This window comes from Macaca mulatta, chromosome 20 (assembly GCF_049350105.2).
Source record: "Macaca mulatta isolate MMU2019108-1 chromosome 20, T2T-MMU8v2.0, whole genome shotgun sequence".
NCBI classification, from domain to species: domain Eukaryota; kingdom Metazoa; phylum Chordata; class Mammalia; order Primates; family Cercopithecidae; genus Macaca; species Macaca mulatta.
Window position 1 is genome coordinate 28,151,889 of NC_133425.1, and position 5,658 is coordinate 28,157,546.

At 48.0% G+C, this 5,658-nt stretch overlaps 1 long non-coding RNA gene across 1 annotated transcript; it reads right to left on the reverse strand.

Moving 5' to 3' along the window:
- Positions 1 to 3,690: 3,690 nt before the first annotated feature.
- LOC144337962 (uncharacterized) lies at positions 3,691 to 4,744 on the reverse strand. The gene is made up of 2 exons (XR_013411668.1): positions 4,475 to 4,744; positions 3,691 to 4,072 (listed from the first exon to the last, which is right to left on the reverse strand). It is a non-coding gene; the product is annotated as an uncharacterized LOC144337962 (long non-coding RNA).
- Positions 4,745 to 5,658: the final 914 nt, after the last annotated feature.

Consider the following 5,658-nt stretch of genomic DNA (forward strand, 5'->3'; position numbering starts at 1 on the left):
GAGGCCATGCTGGGTCCTGAAGAGGGGACCAAAGTCTTGCTTTGTGAAAACTGTCTAGACTATCCTAGCAATTTTTTTTTTTTTTTTTTTTGACAGAGTCTCACTCTTGTCACCCAGGCTGGAGTGCAGTGGCACGATCTCAGCTCACTGCAACCTTCACCTCCCGAGTTCAAGCGATTCTCCTGCCTCAGTCTCCTGAGTAACTGGGATTACAGGCGCCTGCCACGGCGCCCAGTTAATTTTTGTATTTTTAGTAGAGACAGGGTTTCACCATCTTGGCCAGGCTGGTCTTGAACTCCTGACCTTGTGATCCACCTGCCTCGGCCTCCCAAAGTGCTGGGATTACAGGCATGAGCCACTGTGACTGGTGTTTTTAAAATTTTTAATTAATTTTTTTTTTTGAGAGTCTCTCTCTGTCCCCCAGGCTGGAGCGCAGCAGTGGCAGGATCCCAGCTCACTGCAACCTCTACCTTCCAGATTCAAGCAATTCTTCTGCCTCAGTCTCCCAAGTAGCTGGGATTACAGGCTAATCCCACCTGGCTAATTTTTGTATTTTCAGTAGAGATAGGGGTTCACCATGTTGGCCAGGCTGCTCTCGAACTCCTAACCTCAGGTGATCCTCCTGCCTCAACCTCCCAAAGTGTTGTGAGTACAGGTGTGAACCACCACCACACCTGGCCTCCATTCTCATCTCTTCTGATTGCAGACCTTGGTTCTCCAGAGCACAGAAGTAGCACTTCCTTCCCCTGGTCCCTGGAGAGTAAGGTCTTGTTCACATCTGTGCAAGGGCTCAGATCAGGGCCTGGTACAGAGAAAGTGCACAATAAATAGGTGTTTAAGTCTGGGCAAGGTGCCTCACTTCTGTAATCCTAGCACTTTGGGAGGCCAATGTGGGAGGATCGCTTGAGCCCAGGAATTCAAGATCAGCCTGGGCAACATAGCAAGACCCCAATCTCTAAAAAAAAAAAAAAAAGAAAAGAAAAATTAGCCACGTGTGGTGGCACATTCTAGTTACCTGGGAAGCTGAGGTGAGAGGATTGCTTAAGCTGGGAGGCTTCAGTGAGCTGTGATTGTGCCACTGCACACCAGCCTGGGGGACACAGTGAGACCCTGTCTCAAAAAATAAATGGGGGCCGGGTGTGGTGGCTCATGCCTATAATCCCAGCACTCTGGGAGGCCAAGGCGGGCAGATCACCTGGACTCAGGAGTTCAAGACCAGCCTGGCCAACATAGAGAAACCCTATCTCTACTAAAAATACAAAAATTAGCCGGGCATGGTGGTGGGTGTCTGTAATCCCAACTACTCGGGAGGCTGGGGCAGGAGAATTGCTTGAACCCAGGAGACGGAGGTTGCAGTGAGCCAAGATCACGCCATTGCACTCCAGCCTGGGCAACAAGAGCAAGATTTCGTCTCAAAAATAAATAAGGCCGGGCGCGATGGCTCAAGCCTGTAATCCCAGAACTTTGGGAGGCCGAGACGGGTGGATCACGAGGTCAGGAGATCGAGACCATCCTGGCTAACATGGTGAAACCCCGTCTCTACTAAAAAATACAAAAAACTAACTGGGCGAGGTGGCGGGCACCTGTAGTCCCAGTTACTCGGGAGGCTGAGGCAGGAGAATGGCGTGAACCCGGAAGGCAGAGCTTGCAGTGAGCTGAGATCCGGCCACTGCACTCTAGCCTGGACGACAGAGCGAGACTCTGTCTCAAAAAAAATAAAAAATAAAAAAAATAAACAGAGGCCAGGTGCAGTGGCTCATGCCTATAATCCCAGTACTTTCGGAGGCTGAGGCAGAAAAATCACTTGAGGTCAGCAGTTCAAGACCAGCCTGGCCAACATGGCGAAACCCCATCTCTACTAAAAGTACCAAAATTAACCAGGCGTGGGGGTGGGCACCTGTAATCCCAGTTACTCAGGAGGCGGAGGCGGGAGAATCGCTTGAACCGAGACAGAGGTTGCAGTGAGCCGAGATCGTGCCACTGCACTCCAGCCTGGGTGACAAGAGCAAGACTCCATCTTAAAAAAATAAAATTAAATACATAAATAAAATAAAAAACAAACGGGTGTTTAAATGAATGATGTTCATGGAATCTCTCCCCAGTGCTTTCTTTCCACAAAGGTCTGCATGGAAGTCTCAAAAAAATTGTGGTTGAATGCTTGACAGTAACTGTGACGAAAGCAGAATTCACCATTCATCACCTGACCAGCAAATGTTTTGCTTGTCTTATATAGTATTGACCAGTAGAATGTCTTTTTTTTTTTTTTTTTTTGAGCCAGAGTCACTCTGTCGCCAGGCTGGAGTGCAGTGGCGTGATCTCGGCTCATTGCAACCTCCGCCTCCTGGGTTCAAGTGATTCTTCTGCCTCGGCCTCCTGAGTAGCTGGGACTACAGGCTCGCACCAGCACACCCAGGTAATTTTTGTATTTTTAGTAGAGACAGGGTTTCACCATGTTGGCCAGGATGGTCTCAATCTCCTGACCTCAGATGATTCACCTGCCTTGGCCTCACACGTTGAGTCCAGTACCTAGCCCTCTCCTCCAGGCTGCCCCCTCTGGAAACGTAAGCAGCACCAGGTATAAGAGTCAGGCACAAGCTGCCTTAATGTGCACCTGGACCCCTTACTTCCCCGTTGTGTGGAAGGTAAATCACTTATCTCTTTGAGCCTGTTTTCCCATCTACAAAATGGGAATGACAATAAGGTTATTCTGAGATTAAGTGAGATAAGGTACCTAAAGCACGCAGCACGGAAGTGGTCAACATGCTGGCTCTGATGTCAGCCATGAGCAGACTTTGGACAACTATTTATAAGCCATTCGCTTCAAAACCTTTCTCCTTCTCTTCTGTGACAGACTAATACTTGTGCCGCTTCCCTTCATTTAGAAACAAAACGCCCCAAGTTTAAATGAACGCTTAACTATCCAGCTAGAGGCATTTCAGTCTTGTGTATAGGGTGGTAAGGTGAGACTAAGTTCTGGCCAATGGGATCAGTGTAATTTCCAGGCCCTGTATTTCCACTTCCTTTTTCATGGGCTTTAAGGAGGACTTGGGGCTGGTGAGCCACTTTAACCACAGATGACAACCTTGGGGATGCAGAGGCAATACGACAGCAGGGCCCGGCGTCCCTAGATGATTCTGTGTTAACAGTTGTTGTCTAACCCTAACCCTGGACCACTCACCTCTGAACTGTCACATGATAAATAAGCTATTTTGCTGAGTCACTGTTTTGGGCTCCTTGTGACAGAAGCTGAGCCTAGAGTCTAGTTAGTGCATGTCCCAAGGCTTCTCTTCAACCTATCAGTCCGCCCTGCAAATGTGCTGTTCTTGTACTTCTAAACACAAAGAATATTCCAGCTATTTCTTGAAAATAGTTATATTGGCTGGGCGCGGTGGCTCAAGCCTGTAATCCCAGCACTTTGGGAGGCCGAGACGGGCGGATCACGAGGTCAGGAGATCGAGACCATCCTGGCTAACACGGTGAAACACCGTCTCTACTAAAAAAATACAAAAAGCTAGCCGGGCGAGGTGGCGGGCGCCTGTAGTCCCAGCTACTCGGGAGGCTGAGGCAGGAGAATGGCGGGAACCCAGGAGGCGGAGCTTGCAGTGAGCTGAGATCCGGCCACTGCACTCCAGCCTGGGTGACAGAGCGAGACTCCGTCTCAAAAAAAAAAAAAAAAAAAAAAAAAAAAAAGAAAATAGTTATATTTATTTATCCTCCAGTCAGAAGAATGTGTCATTTTTGACTCCTTCCACTGGTCACGGTAGCTTCACAGCTTTTTACATCTGTACCTCTTCAATCCTCCCCCACCTCTGACCTCAGGCTTCAGATGGTTTTTTTTTTTTTTGCTTCATGCTCTTTGCTTCCAATTTCATACTTTACACAATGATGCTTCATTCTGTTTCTTAAAATGGAATCCATTTCATGTTATTTTGTTACTTTGTTTTGAGACAAGGTCTTGCTCTATTCCCCAGGCTAGAGTGCGGTGGTGTAATCACAGCTCACTGTACCTTAACTTAAATAGATCTTAAGCTCCTGGGCTCAAGTGATCCTCCTACCTCAGTCTCCCTAGTAGCTAGGACTACTGGCACACACTACCATATCTGGCTAATTTTTAATTTTTTGTGCCCTTCTACTGGCCTCAAGTGATCGTACTGCCTCGGCCTCCCACAGTGCTAGGATTACAGGTGTGAGCCACCGTGCCCAGCCCCAGCTGTGAAATTGTCTATAAAAGCCCAGAGCATTGAAAGTTTCAAGAGACGGCCCGGGTGAGTCTCCAGTGCATCTCCGGCACACGTTCCACACGTGCGTTACACTAATCATGCCACTCTCTCACTTCTCCAACCCTTTGAGCTTGCACTTTTTTCCTCTGCCTACATCAGTGCTTCTCAAATGTGGTAAAAGATCATTTTTTAAAAATTTCCAATCTAGACTGGGCATGGTGGTGCATACCTGTAGTCCTAGCTACTTAGAGGGCTGAGGTGGGAGGATTGCTTGAGCCCAGGAGTTCAAGGCCAGCCTGGGCAACACAGCAAGATCCTATCTCTTAAAAAAAAAAAAAAAATCCAATCTGTTGTGGACCCGTACTTATATAAAACACAATAAGGCCGGGCGCGGTGGCTCACGCCTGTAATGTCAGCACTTTAAGAGGTGGAGGTGGGCAGATCACGAGGTCAGGAGATCGAGATCATCCTGGCTAACACAGTAAAACCCCATCTCTACTAAAAAAAAAAAAAAAAAAAAAAAATTTAGACGAGTGTGGTGGCGGGCGCCTGTAGTCCCAGCAACTCGGAAGGCTGAGGCAGGAGAATGGCATAAACCCGGGAGGTGGAGCTTGCAGTGAGCCGAGATTGTGCCACTGCACTCCAGCCTGGAGGACAGAGTGAGACTCCATCTCAAAAAAAAAAACAACCAACAACAAACAAAAAACACAATAAACACAACTTAAATGATCAGAAAACAACCACATGCTTAGCTATCACAGCAAAGGCCCAGTTTCTCAATGCACTCTCTTACTGATGGCACCTGTCTTGTTATGAACAGGTAACAGTGCATCTACACTTGTTTATACCAGCTCTCCCTTCTCCCTGCCTGCTGAACCCTCAGAGTCCAACCGTCACTACTGTCTCCACTACGCCTTTCCTGATGTTCCCCCCACCAACCCCCCGGTCATATCCTCAATACATCCGTGACTTTTTTTTTTGAGACAGTGTCTTGCTCTGTTGCCCAGGTTGGAGCGCAGTGGCGTGATCTTGGCTCACTGCAAAACCTCCACCTTCCAGGTTCAAGCGATTCTCCTGCCTCAGCCTCCCAAGTGGCTGGGACTACAGGCATGTGCCTCCACGCCCAGCTAATTTTTGTATTTTTAGTAGAGAGGGGGTTTCACTATGTTGGCCAGGCTGGTCTGGAACTCCTCACCTTACGTGATCCACCAGCCGTGGCCTCCCAAAGTGCTGGGATTACAGGCATGAGCCACTGCACCTGGCCTTTTAAAACACCCATTATAACTTATGTTATTACAATTTTCTGTTAAATGTCAAAAAGCAACAAGCTCTTCAAGGTCAGGAATGTGTTCAATTCACCTCTGCATCCGAGCCTCGTTTCTGTCATGTGGGTAGAAGCTCAGAAATATAATCAGCAAATGAATGGACTCAACACACC